Raw genomic sequence first — 17028 nt, 5'->3', positions numbered from 1 at the left:
AAAGTTGAAAAAAAAAACCTCAAAAGAGTAAAAAAGAAATAAAATTTAAAATAAATTAAAAATATAATAAATTGTTTAAAATAAAAAATATCACGAAAGTAAAATCTAAAATATCCATAAATTGAAAAATGAAAAAATTAAGAGTAATTAGGATTTTAAATAGTAATAAAGAAAAATAAAAACTAAAAAGTAAATAACAGAACAAAAATATAAAAATAAAAGAAATAAACCCAAATCATTTTAAAAATACAAAACAAAAAAAAACCCCATGAACACATTAACCACAATACAATATTTAACATAAAAAATACAAAAATCAAAAAGTAAAAAGGAAAATAATAATTAAAATAAAATATGAAACTAAATAAACACAGCTTTCCCCTTTATGCCACTGACTACCACAGCTCTGGGAGCATCCTGGATTATGCAGGGATAGGGAAAACAAACCCAGTGCCTCCCAGAAAATAAGGTTTTCTAGACAAATCCCAGTTTTGCTTGGAAACGAATTCTGTTTTATCGGGAAGTTCACTTTGGATGAACATCCACATGTGCCAAGGCAGGAAAGAACCACCCCCTTGTGTCCAAGGGACAGCAACTAGGCCAGGATTTAAGTTTTAATGGAACTTATATAATAAAAAACGCACCAAATTGAACTTCACAAAGAGACGAATCACGGCAATTAAACACTTAACGAGTTTTCCTGGGAATTCCCAGAATTCTGCGGATATGGCGCTGAACAATTCCGGATTTACCAACATTAATTGGGTAAATTTCCTTGGAAATGTCCCCTAAGAAGTAGCAAAATTCCAACTTGGATGGAAAATAGGAAAAAATAAATGCTGACTTACTAAAATCAGAGAGAGGCTAAACATCAAATAAAAGGAAGGCATAATATCTAACTCCCAGCTTGCCTGCAAAACAAGCCCGGAAATTTCTAACGCTGAAAACTTTTGGAACGGTCAGGAAGTCGGTGGAAGCCCATGGAATGAGGATTTCAAATCTGCTTCCTCTGCTCTGATTTTCAAGGGAAGAGGGAGTTAAACATGCCTGTTTACTCCTATTCCAAAAAGGATCTCTCATTTATGGGAGTAACAATCCAAAGGAACTCCAATCTTACTTGGATTTGACAGCTGAAACTCTCAGCAGAGTTGCGAAGTTTCAGCGGAACAAAAGAGCCACAATTCCTGGAAAAACAAAATGCAACTCAGCAAAAGACAGCAATTCCATTGACAAATGCATGGAGGAGGAGGAGGAGGAGGATGACACCAGGAACACAAACCAGCTGAAAGCAACGATTTATTGGAAAGGGCTGGAAATCAAATGGACAGTCTCTGGTCATGCTCAGGCATTTCTCCAGGAGTCAGAGAGAAAAGTGGGAACCCTGCACTGGGATAAGGCCTTCCTGTGGCTTCACTTCCTACTGGCTCTCTCCTTTTTTGCCAACTACCTGCAAGAGGAAAAACAGCAGGAATAAAGTTTCAAACAGGAGGTCCTTGGTTCAGGCAGACTGAAGTGCAGCTCCCAGGGAGTGAGTCCAGGCTGGGCCCAGGGGAGCTCCGGGAATCTGGGATTGCCCGTGGAATTAAAGGGCTGGAAAAGCAGGACCCACCTGCCGGGTTTAGTGCTGGGACACAGCAAGGCCTCGGCTCAGGGGCAGCAGTTAGAGCCGGGACCGCAGGAGAACGCCCCAAAGCCGGGTTAAACATCCTGCGTGACATGCAGCACGCTCCAGGAGAAACTCGGGTGGGAGAAGCCCCCGGATGCTCCACGTTCCTTGCCTTTAGCTGCTTTGCCTCCCTCAGAATGCTGACCTCGCCGTGCAGCTCCTACAAAATAGGAGAACCTATGGGAATCATCCACTGGTGGATCTCTAGTTATTAAGAAACAAAATGTGTCCAAGCTCTACTGCAAAGCAGCAGCTCCGAGGTGACACAGGGATTTATTCCAGAGGGGACACAAGTACTTCACAGCTTTTAATACATAAATGAATAGGAGCAGAAATTTTGCGTTTATTTTAGGTCTGATGATGTCCACAGTTGCACAAGCATGGAGGGGCCGTAATCACATTCCTATGTTATTTAGGATATTTTGAATGGCAATATATAACAAACCAATATGTCTCATAATCTGCTATTCAAAGGAAACTAATCATAAGCCGATAACGTGCAGTTTGGGGTCTATCTGTAATTTACCACACTTTTGGTTAAATTACAGCTCCTGACTGTAAAACCCCTGAGAAATCACAATTTTAATCAATTACACCTCAAAATAAAAGAATTGTGATACATAATGGCATTAAAAATTATATTCTTGCATATATAACGCAGACCTTTATCAAATACCAAAAGGTATAGAAAATCTATTTGGTAATTGCTTTGATGTCTCCTGTGAATACAGCAAATTACAAGACCCTCCTGTCGCTACAATAAGATTTGAATGTATCCACTTTCTGGAGTGTATATTGGACAAGAACAGATATTTGCAAAGGTCCGGTTTCACTTCGAACTTCTTCCAAGCAGTTGTCTCCTGTCTGATGCAGATATTTTAGTATTTTGTTGATGGATTATGATATGGATTAAGACAACAGCACACTTCTTGGTCTTTTCAGCTACGTACTGAAAAATTACCTACACAAGAAATGAAAAGCCTTACCCGAATGAATTTACCTCTCGGACAGAAGTTACAGCAATCATCTGCCTGCCTTTGACGACAGTAGCTTCTCTCTGAGAACTTCTGCCCAGTGTTGAAATGTTTCTGGTAGATCTTCAAGCATTCCCCATCTGAGGCTTTTCTCCTCCACAGAAATCCTGCAGAAAGGAAAGCTAAACCAGAAAAGTTGTTTGTAAGAGATTCAAACAAGTCACACCTAGATATATAACAGCAGGAGAAGGAAGCAAAAGTTTTGGGTGGGTGGTCTGACAAATATTGAAAAGAAACAAATTGTTTTTCTAACACAGTAGGCCCATGAAAGCAGAACTGGCTGAAGGACCCAGGGGTTTCTTACCAAGGCACAGCAAGGTGGTACTACCTGCCTAGAGAAAATTCATAATAATCCCCTAAAAATTACAGAAAAACAACATTTTCTTTAAAATAAAAATACAACCACACCATTAAATTATCACATTGGCAATATTCACAGGTTTTCAAGTATTACACTCGAGTTGACTTAATACATTTTTCGGAGCATGCACAAATAAATATTCAGAATTCCCAAGTACCTTTCCCTGCCTTGGCAGATTCTCCTCAGAAGCAGCCAGGACTTGGAGATACTGTAATTGCTAAGACACTTAAAAAAAAAAAAATTTGAATTCCAGCCTTTGAGATCACTTTATCTGGCAGGAGGGCAGTAGGATTCCTATTTGCTCAAACAGGATTCAGCCCTTCCTGCTGAGATGCCCCCAGAAAGCTGGCTCAGAATCACCAGTGAAGGTCAGAGCTGTTGGTGAAGCTGTTTTCCACTGTGTTATCTGATTGCTTCAACATCATTTCCCCGTATTCACCAATTTCCCTCTTGTGCATGAAATCAATGCATCAATTTACTTCCTGACTCCCAAAGCTCATTCTGCTTTTCATTTAAAGAAAAAGAGAGTGAAAATCAATCCAAAATGGTTCCGCAGCTGCTGAATTATTCTCTGCCTCGTGTCTTTACCGACGCTGAGGGGCACCATCATGCAGCTGCTTCTAGGAACTGGACTTCACCTCACCGAGTGGGTGGCGAGGGAGGCTCCGTCCGTCCCTGGATACGAACGCTGCGGGAAAAGGAAAGACCTCAGCGGCCCGGCCCCGGCCGAGCCCGGCAGCCCCCCCGGCCCTTCCTGCCCCGCTCCCCCTCAGAGGAGAGGGGCTGCGCGCCCCGGCCCACGGTCCCCTCCCTACCTGCAGCCGGGCTCGGCGGGCTCGGGCCGGGCTCGCCTCGGTTCGGCTCCACCCGGCGCGGTTCGGCCGCGCTCGGCCAAGCGGCGCTCGGCTCCGCTCGCTCTGCAGCCCCGGCCGCAGGCGAGGGCTCGGTGTGTGCGGCGGGAGCGGCGGGCGCGGAGCGGAGCGGGGCCGGCGGGCGCCGGAGCCGTCCGGAGGCCTCTCGGGCGGGCGCGACCCCGGGAGGGCGGCGGCATCTCGCCTCCGGCGGGCCGCACGACGGGCCGGTGTCCGCGGCGCCGCCCGGCCGGGCTCCAGCGGGCCCGGGCTCTCCGCCTCAGCCGGGGGCACCGGGGACGGGCGGCGGCCGGCCGTGAGGAGCGAGGCGCTTTTGTCCCTCCCACACATCTCCAGCCTTCAGCTTGGGAGCTCTGGGCCCCTCCCTCATACACCGATTCTCCAATTGGTGGAGAGCCGCCGCAGTGACTGCTGCGCTGGCCTGAAGCTTGAGATCCCGCAGCCGCTGCTGCTGCTGCTGCTTCAGCCTTGCCGCGTGCACCGTGCAGCCCCATCTCCTCCTCCTCCTCCTCTTTCTCCCGATCCTCCTCCCTGGGATGTGGGCAGACCCAGAGGGTAAGTGGGAGCCCTGGCTCACCTCAACCGTTCTCATCCCCCGCCCTGTCACAGGACCCCACAAGTTCACTCAGGGGAGGCACGGCCAGGCCACTGGGCCGTATGGGGGAGCAGATAATTCCCAGCATCAGAGGGTGACCTCCCACCATGCACCAGCCAAGCATGCTTTGTCCCTGCCCACCCTCTCTCTTCCTGCCTCCAGCTCAGGACTTCTGTCCCACCAGCTCCAACACAGAGCCTTGGGCACACGGGTAGAAGAAACAAGAGTGGTGCCAAAAGAGGCCTTGAGGCTTGAGTTTGCCTGCAAGATGTCCTCCCCCTGCAGGGAGCCCATGGGTGCCAGGCAAATCTGAGATCCACAGGGTGCTGAGGGCCCCTTAGAGCAGCCCCTAATTTATTAGGGAGCTGCATCTGCTAAACGGTGTTTCAGGCACTGCTGTCACACAGAGATTTTTACCACAAGCCCGTGAGACTTTATGCTTCCAGGGCAGGCAGCATCAGCCACAGAAAGGCAGGATTGATCTCTGGGCTGGGCTGGTGTTCTGGCCCTATCAGGGAGCCCCAAGCCTGGACAAAAATGCTCTTTCCTATCAAGCATCCTCTATCCTGCGTACCATGTCCAGGTCTTTGGCAGACACAGGTCCTGGCACAGGTGCTTCTCCTGGGGGGAACCATCACCCCAAATAAGCAGCAAGGGTGCTGTTCTCGCAGTCAGACAGCAGCTCTAGCTGGGAGGGAGGGGATAAAATGGCTAAAATCTGCAGCAGACAACCATTGTTGAAAGTAAAACAGAGAATCAAAAAGAGCGTGAAGTCAAACAAGAAAGCAACTCGGAGGAGGGTGAAGAGCATAGAATCATAGAAGCACAGGATGATTTTGGGGTGAAAAGGACCTTTAAAGGCCATTCAGTCCAAGCCCTCTGCCATGGGCAGGGACACCTTCCCTGCTGAGAGCTCCAAAAAACCTGGCCTTGAACGTTTCCAGGGATGGGGCTCCACCATACGTTTGGGTAACATATGGCAGTGTTTATCTATCCCTCACACAGAAGATTAATTTCTTACTATCTGATCTGAATCCCATGTTCCCCTGCCAGCACCTCCATTTGCCATTTCCCCTTTAGCACCTCCAGTCATCTCCTTCCTGCACCCTTTCCTGTCTCCATCCTCCCTCCTAGCAGAGTTGCAGGTTATCCAGTAGCTCCTGAGTGGCCTCTTTGCCAACATCGGGTCTGCTGAGGTGTCATGCGTGGCACTCGTAGGGGACATATGCATCTTAGCAGTGCATCCTGCCCACTGGAGCATCTGCTTCCACTGGCCCCGGGCCAGCCAGGCTGCAGCTGAAGGTGATGGGGAAAAGATCACGTCCCAGTACAAAATCGGTTTGTGCAATATCATCCAATTTGTGCACGCCACAGTTCAGCAGACAGAAGAGCAGTGTGAGTAGAGGAAGGAGCCCTGCCAGAGCCCTCCTCCTCAGCAGGATGGCATCTGATGTCTCATCGGGTGTAAGAGCTCCTGAAACCCTGCAGCTGCTGGGGCATATGACTAGCAGGGTTGGGCAGGGCAGCAGACCAAAAATGCCCCTCAGAGCTCCTGCCATGTGGCACAAGGAACCCCTCTGCGTGTCAGAAAGCTGCCACCAAATTTCCTGGAACTGCAGGATTGACACAGCCAGAATCACGAAAGAGAAAACTGGGGGCAAATCTTTTGGAGGACAGAATTCTTTTTAAAGAAGCACCGCACACCAGTATCTACTCTATTCTTAAGAGGCTTCTGTAGGCTTGCAGGGTGTCTGGGGTCTCCTGAAGCATGGCGTGACCCCCTGCTGGCCATTGCACCCTGCTTTCCACTCCATCCCTGTATGTGCCATCAGCCAGACCCCAGTTCATGCCATCCATGTCCCACACACTCAGGGGACCTCTCCACTGGCTTTTCCCTTGACAGAGCCATTGCTGGTGCAGTTCTGTGCAGGTTCTGTGCTGCAGCCCAATACAAGGCAGGGCTTCCTGAATGTCAGCTGGGGTGGCAGAGACCTCGCTGATTTTGAGGTAGATAGACAGCACTGGGGGTCATGGCAGCCATCACAGGTGGCAGAGCTGATCAGCAAGAGCCTCAAGAAGCAGAGGTCAGAGTGCTCATGGAGCACTTTGTCTCCATGTGGATATGCAGAGCAACTTCCTCAGGCTGAAGAGGTATGGGATGGCAATTTTGGAGAGACAAGGTGAGCCCACCGTGACCCTGCAAGAGCTACCCCCACGCTGGGGCCCAGCCCTGCCCACAGAACTTGCCCCACGCTATTGCTCTCATTCCCCAGAGCTGCCTGTGGCCACGGTCTTTGCGCACAGCCCCAGGCTAGAGCGGCTGCTGCCTGTTTGCCACGCCAGCGGCTTCCACCCCAATCCCATCAGCGTGGCCTGGCTGCGGGACGGCCAAGAGGTGCCTCCGGGCCCGGCGTTTAACAGCAGCCCCATCCTGCCCAAGGCTGACCTCACCCACCAGCTCTGCAGTGTCCTGGCCGTGGCCCCCCGTGCTGGGCACAGCTGTGTCAGCCGTGTGAGCCACCAGAGCCTGGGCGCCCGCAGCCTTCTCATCCCGTGGGGTAGGTTCCATTCAGACATGGGGTGCAGGCTGCAGATGACAGCCACTGGCCCTGTGAGGGGCAGCACCTGATGGGCGCTGTCACTCTCACACAGTCGCCCTCTTCCCTCCCTGTCCCAGCAAAGCACAGCACATCCCCTACCATCAGCGTCACCATTGCGGTGCTGCTTCTTGTGGCCACAGCCTCTGCTTGGGTATTTTGGTGGCGGAAGCACAGGTGAGCTCTCCCTCCCATCACCTGCGGTAAGATTTATGGGCATGTAGGTCAGTGCAGGGGTTGCAGCAGCAGCAGCAGCTCTGTAGGGGTTAAGCCCCTGAGTGCCATCAGAGCTCACACATAGCCTTTGCAGGAAGGGTAATGAGAGTGCATGAGAGAGCCAAGAATTTATCATGTGAGGCCTGTTTGCCCACAGAGCAACAACTCTTCTACTCTCTCGTGGAGTCCCCGGAACCCCCATCCCCTCTCTAGATCACTGACCCCTGCCCTGCTCTTTGGACCACCCCCGTGCCCTTAGACCATTGGTTCCTGATCCCTATTTAGGCCCGTGCACAGCACATGGCCAGGTCTTTCTGTCCCTGAACCCTCTGGTGTGCTGGAACAAACCTTGCTGGAATTTATCATAACAACAGTCCCTTCTTGCCTCTCTTTGCTGAGCCTAGCCACAGCATGTGTGATGTGAGTCTGACTGCTTAGCCCGAATCCTCCGCGAGTGGCTTTTCCACAGGAGATGTTTATGGGGCTCTAGGTAGCAGCTCCACCATGCAAAAAGCACACTGCTAGAGATCTTTGTCTCGGCTCCAGCTCTGCAACAATTCAGCTGATTTGAATATCATCACTAAGTCCACTCCAGAGTCAATATCCCAGCCGCACCGTCCTTTTCAGCTGCAGCCCTAGAGTCCCCATCCCTGCCCCACAGTCACTATGCCAGCCCTTTCATCATTTCACCATGCACCTCTCAGTTCCTTTCTCAGCTCTGCGGTTTCTTTCCATTACCACTCACAATTGCAGCCCCACAGTGATTTCAGCAGCAGCCCTACAGTGGCTATCACAGGCCCAGACAATATCTGTGCAAGCCTGGGATTTCTGGTGCAATCTTCCATTCCCCTTTTCAGGTCTAGTGATCCTGTTCCATTTTCAGTCACAATAGGCAGTGCAAACATCAATATCACAGGCCTACAGAGATTTCAGCACACAAATCCTACAGTCTTTACACCCGTCCTATAGTTCCTATGCCATTAACAATGTCTATCCCACCCTCTGGTGATTTCAAGTGGAGTTCTAGAAAGCCCTTCCCAGCCCCAGTGGTTATAGCTCTTAACCCACAAGCTTTATTTCACGGCCAGCTGGGTTCTTCTTCATCCAGCCCTACGTGTGTGTTTCTCCACCTCCACAGCCTGAATCTTGTCCTGCTTTAAATAGGCAGGATCTTCATCTTGGCACCAGCCCGGTAACAATTCAGCTCTGAGCCCTACAGTGTCTATGCTCACCCTGCAGTCAATATCCCAGCCCCACTGTGATTTCAGCCCCAGCCCTTTAGTGCCACACCCAGAGCCAGGCAATATCCCAGCAGCGCCAGCTTCTAAGGAGCCATCTTAGAGCAATCCCTTTTCATCTGTACACCCCTCTCCTCCCAATTTCAGCCTCAAGACCCAGCCCCAACATCAATATCACAGGCCTACAATGATTTCAGCACAGCAATGATACAGGCTCTATGTCAGCCCTGGAGTTTCTATGGCCTTGGCAGTCTCTATGCCACCGCTGCAGCGATTTCAGCTGGAGCCCTGCAGAGTCCCCTTCCCAGCCCCAGTGATTTCAGCTCTCGACCCGCAAGCTTTATTTCAAGTCCAGCACAGTTCTTCCAGCTCTGCGTGCGTTTTTCTGCCTGTCTCTGCCAGGTGTAGCTGCTGCAGGTTGAGACAACAGGGTCCTTTTTTTGTCTCTAGTTGTGCGGTTTCAGCTTTAGCTCTAGAAATGGTATTCCACCTCCATCCCATTAATCTTTATTCCATTACCAACCCCTGGGCACATGTCCCATTTCACAGTCGCTTCCCAGGTCTACATTCACTATCCCCTTTGAACAGTGACTGCAATTGCAGCACTGCAGTGCCCAGTGATTTCAGCTTCAGTCCCACAAGCTTTATTTCACTGCCAGCTCTTCTATTCCACTTCTGTCTCCACATCTTCCCAGCAGTGGCACAAAATGCTGCTTCTGGTTCTCAGAGTATGATTTTTTTATTTTTGCTCTAGCTCTGTGTTGTTTCAGCTCAGCTCCTGTTCCCATATTCAAGCCTCAACCTGCTAATCCTTACTGCAGCAACAGCTCTCCAGTCCCTACCCCAGCCCTTACAGCGATTTCAGCTCCAGCCCGCAGTTCCCGTCCCGGCTCCATATTCCCCAGAGCAGCCCCCCAGGGGTTTTACCCCAAAGCCTACCATCTTTGTGTCTCCTCCAGCTCTGCTGTCTCAGCTCCAGCTCCTCAGCTTCCCACTGCCTGCAGCTAAAACTGCTACTGCTTCTCACTGCAGCCCGGGGCTGTTGATAAGGCCACAAGTCAGTCATTGTCATCACTTCAATGTCTTTAGGAGTTGTATCACCCACCCTCCTGGGTTCTCAACCTTGGGGACACTTGAAGCCCGAAGGCCAACATGTATCTCCCCCCTTCCCCTGGGTCTCAGGCCAGCACTTGTCCGAAAGCCCTCCAGCTCCCCCAGGCAGCACCAGGGGCTGGAAAGAGCCACTGGGCCCCTGCTCCCTCATCCCAAAAGGTGTCCACGGGTTGGTTCTCGGGGCCTGGAGCCCTCCGAGCCCCCATAGCCTCAGCCTCTGCTGGGTACCACGGGGCAAGGGCTGGTAACCCCCCCCGGCATCTCTTGCAGGCCCTGAGCTGCAGCTCCATCCCCTTCTCCCGTGGGGAGAACCCTCCAGCCCCAGCATTTCCACTGTTCCACACTGTTTTGGGCCTGCCTCTAGTGCCAAGGGCTTTATTCCACATCCTGGGGCTTTCTGTCTCTACTGGGCTCACAACTGCTGTTTCAGCCCTAGCCCTACAACCTTTACTGAATTAACATCAGATATTTAGGAAAGAAAAAAAAAAAAAAAAAAAAAAAAAAAAAAAAAAAAAAACCAAAAAAAAAACACCACGAGCCAAAAATAGTGCATTGAAACAAGCAAAATAATGAAAAGATGCAATAAATATGAAAAACATAGTTACTTCTAATAAAAGCAAAATAAAATAAGAAAAAGTGCAAAAACTGCTGCTTTATTTCTGATCCTGTAAACACTGCTTTTAAATCCAGAAACTACACAAGCGCTTCTCGCCGGGCCCTGGTAGCCGCAGCCGGTCCTCCTGCGCCGCACCAGGCCCCGCACCAGGCCTCCGGCCTCCCTTGGTACGGCTGGCGCCACTGCCCCAGGACACCGCCGGCCCCCAGACACTGGCGCAGGCGGACGCGGGAGTCGCGTCCGTGCTCACCCTCGCTCCCCGGGCCGGCAGCTGCGGACATCCCGTCCCGGCGCAGCGGCGCTCCTGCCGATCGACCGCACAGCGCCAAACGCCGCTCCCCGTCCCGCCGCCGGACTGACGCCCCCGGCCCCTCAGGCTGCTATTTATGCCCCAGGGCCGGCCAGCTCAGCCAATCACAAGCGGATGCAGCGCCGGCCCTGACAATCCCTGTTGAGGAAGCGCCGGCCAGGTGAGCCCAACCAATCACAAGCGGAGGCAGCGCCGGCCCCGCCAATCCCAGCTCGGCCAGGCGAGCCCCCCCCGCTGTCCCCTCACGTCCCCGCTCCCGCCAGGGCCGGCGGATCGGGGCCGGGGGGTTCGGGGCCCGGGCTGAGGGCGCGGCGGCGTTGCGGTCGCGATCGGGACCGGGAGCGCTCCGGGCGGCACGAGCCGCTCCTGCTCCGCCCGCAGCCGGCGCTGAGGCGGCGTCCTGCCGGGGCTCCGGGCACGAGAGGACGGCGGCGGCGATTTCCTGGTGCCGGCAGGGCTGTTGGGTGAGAGGATCTCAGTGTGAGACAAGTGACCATCTGAAACACACAAACAATAAGGGATGCTCAGAGTTGCACCAGAAACACCACTGCCCTGACGACACAAATATATGAATTGTAGAAAACACAAACAAATGTGCAGCAAAAAAAAGCCAACTCTTATTACTGCTAGTCCATTTTCCAAATATAATAAAAATAACCCCATCTCCATTCCCCTCAAAAAACTTCCAAAATATACACCCAAAACCCCCCCAACTTAAAGACCTGCCTCTAACCAAATAAGCATAAACCCCACATCTTTTAAACTATATAAATTCATTAACCTAATGCATCAAAACCACAGAATTTTTAATCCTTAGTCAACACCATATACACCGATCCATCACTATATACAAAAACAAATCCTATTTTCTATTAATAAAATAACAAAAAAGTCTCAACTTTTAACTACAAAAAAAACCATAAAAACACCTAATTAAAAATAAAATAATGTCATTATAAGTAAGCAAAAACTTCAAACAAACTTCCTCCAAAATAAGTATTTTAAATGCCAAAACCCCTCAAATATTTAAAATAACTACTTCAGAAATGCCTTCTGTACATTCCAGACTGATTTTGGGAGCAAAGCAAGGAAAGAAAAAGCACACAGCCCGTTTTAAGAAAACAGTGTTTACTCCTGTGCATTCCCTGTCCAGTGTGTTCAGCCCAAGCACAGACAGACTGCAGCACACAGATCTCCTTTGCTCTTTGTTAGTTTTACCCAGCCAAAGCAAAGACTTTTTTTTTCCCTTTTTCTTCAGACTGTTTAAACCTGCTGCAGACTGGAAAACCCAGAGAAGCACAACAATAAACAAATCAATCCACAAAAATAAAAACAGCAGAAATATACTCAAATTAACAGCACCAAAACCAGTTATTCCTGACTCAATAAACCCATAATTCCTCAAAACCATCAAAACAAACAGACCACCTATAAATACACACAAAACCAAAATATCCATTTGACTACAAACAATATCTCCTAAATTATCCAAAACTATAAAACATACACTCTAATCAAGCAGGCTAAATAAACAAACCCCTACAACACCACAAACAATAATGTCATCATAAATATTAAGAAACCCTAAAAAATGAACTACATCACACTCTCTCAAACCCACTAAAACAAACACTAGATGCTCACCACGATAAAAGCCACCACTAAATAAATAAAAACCTCCCCTATACCTCACACCACAGCCAATTACACCACTGTAAACCTTAGAAAACAAACCCTGGAAAAACACAATATCCCCCAAAAACAATTCAAAACCAAACTCAGTTCAAAAATACTCTGACCATGTGAACTATGAAACCAAACACGAAATAAATACACCACATGTCTCATCACACCGTCTACAAACAGAATAAAGCCACACAATAAATCATTAAAAACCACCAAACAGAAAAAACCCAGCTCTACCCAACCTGAATCCCTCCACACAACACACAAAACCCCAATAACACATTTCAGAAGTCTCTCAAGAAGAGCTACTTAGATTAATTCTACCTCAAATACAAACAAACCCACCCATAAAGTTATCCTCACTCAAAAACCTGATTATGTATAATAAATAATACTCCAAAAAGTCACGCAAAATACTACATATCCCCTAAGTACATAATATTGAATAAAAGCCACATAGAAACATCATTATTTATTAAAATTCCAGCTGAAAAGAAAATTCCTCCACTTCAGACACTGACAACAACAGAAGAGGAGTTTCTCCAATCAATTTGAACTCCTTTTGTCTCCATAACTCCTTTTTCTTCTGGGAGCACCGGGGAGGGATTGGTGAGACGAAGCTGAAAAGAAAAAAACCATTCCCCCAATAAACCCAAAGTGGCTTATCTGTTTAGCATAGAAGTTTGTCCCTTGTCGTCCCCCGAGGAAATGCTCCAAACCCAAATGCTCCTGCAGCCTCGTCATGAACCACGGCCAGAACTCAGGATAAATTCCTCATTCTTCACAGCTCGATATCGAATTGAGCTGATGCTCCCCTTTTAAACCGCCCCCGGCTGGAACCGGCCCCTCGTTATCCATCCCAGCTGCACCTGTGCCTGCCCTGTCCCCTCTACATTAATTCTAATTTACCGGTTTCTCTTCGCTGCCTTCCCCGGGAGCGCCCGGCACGGCTCCAGCGGCGACAGCGAGTGCTGCAGCTCCGGGCACAGCGCCAGCGTGTCCCGCCCGCCCGCCGGCCGGGGGATCGGCAGCGGCCCCGACACCGCCTTGAATGGCCCGCCGAGGAAGCGGCAGTGACGGCGGACACCGGCCGGGAGCGCCCCGGAACTGGCCCCGGCTCGTTCGGTTCGGCTGAGGGGGGCGACGTTCGGGGAAACTCGGCTGGGTTCGGCTGTTCGGCGATTTCCGTCAGCCGTCGGCTCTTCTCGGCTGTTCGGCAACACTCGGTCATTTTCGTCCCTCCCCGGCTCTGTTCGGTGACGCCGCGACTTACGTCACTTTCACCCCTCCCCGCCGCCATCTTGAAAAGGTCGGGCGCAGCGAACCGCGCCGCCATCTTGGTTGTGGCACACTTAAGGACCCCATCAGTGTATACAACAGGCGCCTGACTAAAATGTCTACCCTGAACCCGCCCGCGGCGCGGCTGAACCCACAGTGCATGTCCCTACACCTGGAAACGCCGCAGAAAATTGTCCCCGGGCGGCGCCGTGGTGGGGATTTTTATGCAGGCACTAAGATAGACACACCACAGGTCCTCTCTGTTTCCCGCCCTTTTGGCCGCCATCTTTAGAAGGTCAAGCGCCCCGAGCCGCGCCGCCATCTTGGTTGTGGCATCCCCCCCAAATGTCCCCCTCGGCTGCTCGCACAGGCGCCTGACCACATCGCCTGCCCGAACACTGCCGTGGCGCCGCTCAGCCCCCATCCCGTGCCCGCGCATCTGCGTACGCCGCGGAAAAAATCGCTCCCGGGCGGCTCCGTGGCCTAGGTCGCGCGCAGGGAGCCGGCTGCCACGTGTCCGGGGGTCCTCGCATTTTTTCTCGCCTTTTTGGCCATGATCTTTCGGTCCTCGGGCGGCAAAACTGCCCGTGAGCTCACAGCCCGGGGCTGCTACGGCGGAGAACTGCAGTACCGCTTTTTATCCACGAGATGGCAGCATTGCCTTACAGTTCACAGCCCAGGGCTGCTACGGGCACGGGGGAGAGCTGCAGTACCGCTCTGTGTCCACACGATGGCAGCATTGCCTCACAGTTCAGAGCCCGGTGCCAGGGAGGGGGGGCTGCAGTACCGCTCTGTGTCCACACGGTGGCAGCGCTGCCGCAGGGAGAGGAGGCAGAAAAGAACGTGGCCAAAATTCCCCTTCCAAACATCCCCGAAAATAAAGGCCCCAAAAGACCCCCAACCACAACAACTACGAGAACCCTGCCATCAACCAAGCCAAAACAAAAATAGCCTTAATTTTATGCTATATTTCCATATTTCTTCTATTTCTTATTAAGATATTTCTATTATCTCATGTATTTATCTAGTATAATTTATCTATTTATATAATCTACCTATTTATATTATTAAAATTTGTTTATTATATCATGTTCATTTTATTAGGTATATTTTACATACTATAATATATGGAACATGTAATAATAGTGTAACTAAAGATATTATTCTTAGATGTTATAGTTGTCTTTTTGTTATGTATATATTTATTTTTTTGTATTTTTATTTTTTTTGGTAGCATTTATTTCTTGATATTTTAAACTATATGACTTCATTAACCTAACAGATCAAAACCAGAGTTAATTAGAATTGAAAGACTGGTTTTCTAAGGGGTAAACACTTAATCTTTATTAAAATAAAAATACATTCTAATAAATAATATAAAAATAATTTAAAAATAATAATATAAAATGAAATAATTTTCTCTTTCTGCGTGCTTTTGGGAGGATTGGTTGTGGGGGCTTTGTTTTGGGGGTTTTTTTGTTTGCTTAGTTTTAGATTTCTTGGGTAATAAACAAGGAGGTTCAGAGAGTTATAAAATAAAATGTCTACTTAGTTTAATTGCTATCCCCTAACCCCTAACCCTAACACTTAACCTGCTACCCTGACCCTTGACCCCCTGACCCCCTGACCCCCTGACTCCTGACCCCTGGCCCCTGACCTTTGACCCCCGAACCTTGACCCCTGACCTATGGCCTCTTGACCTTTGACCTCTGACCTATGTCCCCTGACCTATGACCTTTGACCTATGACCTATGACCTATGACCCTTGACCTTTGACCTATGACCCTTGACCTTTGACCTATGACCTATGACCCCTGACCTTTGACCCCTGACCTATGACCCTTGACCTTTGACCTATGACCCTTGACCTTTGACCTTTGACCTTTGACCTATGACCTTTGACCTTTGACCTATGACCCTTGACCCTTGACCTTTGACCTATGACCCTTGACCTTTGACCTTTGACCTTTGACCTATGACCCTTGACCTTTGACCTTTGACCCTTGACCCTTTACCTTTGACCCTTGACCTATGACCTTTGACCTATGACCCTTGACCTTTGACCTATGACCTATGACCCTTGACCTTTGAACTTTGACCTATGACCCTTGACCCTTGACCTTTGACCTTTGACCTATGGGCTATGACCTTTGACCTATGACCCTTGACCTTTGACCTTTGACCTATGACCTTTGACCTTTGACCCTTGACCCTTGACCCTTGACCCTTGACCTATGACCTATGACCTATGACCCTTGACCTTTGACCTATGACCCTTGACCTTTGACCTTTGACCTATGACCTATGACCCTTGACCTTTGACCTTTGACCTTTGACCTATGACCCTTGACCTTTGACCTATGACCTATGACCCTTGACCTTTGACCTTTGACCTATGACCCTTGACCCTTGACCTTTGCCCTATGACCTTTGACCTTTGACCCTTGACCTTTGACCTATGACCTTTGACCTTTGACCCTTGACCCTTGACCCTTGACCTATGACCTATGACCCTTGACCTTTGACCTATGACCCTTGACCTTTGACCTATGACCTATGACCCTTGACCTTTGACCTATGACCTTTGACCTTTGACTTTTGACCTATGACCTTTGACCTATGACCCTTGACCTTTGACCTATGACCTATGACCCTTGACCTTTGACCTTTGACCTATGACCCTTGACCCTTGACCTTTGACCTATGACCTATGACCTTTGACCCTTGACCTTTGACCCTTGACCTTTGACCTATGACCTTCGACCCCTGACATATGACCTTTGAACTATAACCCCTGACTTACAACCTTTAACCTATGACCCCCTGACCCCCGGCCTTTGACCCTGACCCCCTGACCTTTGACCGTAATGCATTCTGAACCCTAAAATCAACCCCACATGTAACCCTATATGTAAATGTAACCCTGCATAATTAATTGGGTGGTTTGAATATTTAATTAGATCACCAGCATAATTAATTGAGCGATTTGCATATGTGTAGGTAATTAATTAGGTTATTTGCATAGCGTGATTAATTATTCAACTGGCTAATTGGGTCATTAGTGGTCCAGGTGGGAGTGGGGGGTGTGGTGATTAAGCAGTCATCTATAATCAGCTGCTCCCAGCTGGAGGACTAATTAGGGGGGCATACAGTATGTATACCCTGTGTATAGGGGGGGCTATAGGGTGTATATATAAATTAAAAAGAATAAAAATAATAAGTCTGGTGCAGTGGTAGGAATTTTCATGCGGCCAAGGAACAAATATTTTTATTTATTTAAAGTTTTTTTTAATATTTGTTCCTTGGCCACATGAAAATTCCTACCACTGCACCAGAGTTAGAAATAAAGTTAAACTTTATTTCTAACTTTAAATTACAAAGAAAGAGAAAGAGAGAAACAGAGAAAAAACAGAGAGAGAGAGCGAAACAGACAGAGAAACAAAGCA

The 17028-nt window shown here is 49.1% G+C and overlaps 2 long non-coding RNA genes across 3 annotated transcripts in view; both read right to left on the bottom strand.

Annotated features, from left to right (window-relative positions):
* Window positions 1-17028, bottom strand: part of LOC310914759 — a 59441-nt gene that overhangs the window by 17928 nt on the left and 24485 nt on the right. The gene's annotated exons all lie outside the window — the stretch shown is intronic.
* Window positions 1066-3693, bottom strand: LOC310914655. 2 transcript variants are annotated; one of them, XR_014591069.1, is made up of 4 exons: window positions 2667-3693; window positions 1610-1826; window positions 1280-1447; window positions 1066-1184 (listed from the first exon to the last, which is right to left on the bottom strand). It is a non-coding gene; the product is annotated as an uncharacterized lncRNA (long non-coding RNA). The 2 variants fall into 2 exon arrangements; XR_014591070.1 differs by lacking the exon at window positions 1066-1184 and having other exon boundaries at window positions 1284-1447; window positions 2653-3693.

The sequence above is a fragment of the Zosterops lateralis genome (genome assembly GCF_965231275.1).
Source record: "Zosterops lateralis genome assembly, chromosome: 13".
Classification (NCBI taxonomy): domain Eukaryota; kingdom Metazoa; phylum Chordata; class Aves; order Passeriformes; family Zosteropidae; genus Zosterops; species Zosterops lateralis.
This window is presented reverse-complemented; position numbering and strand designations above follow the sequence as displayed.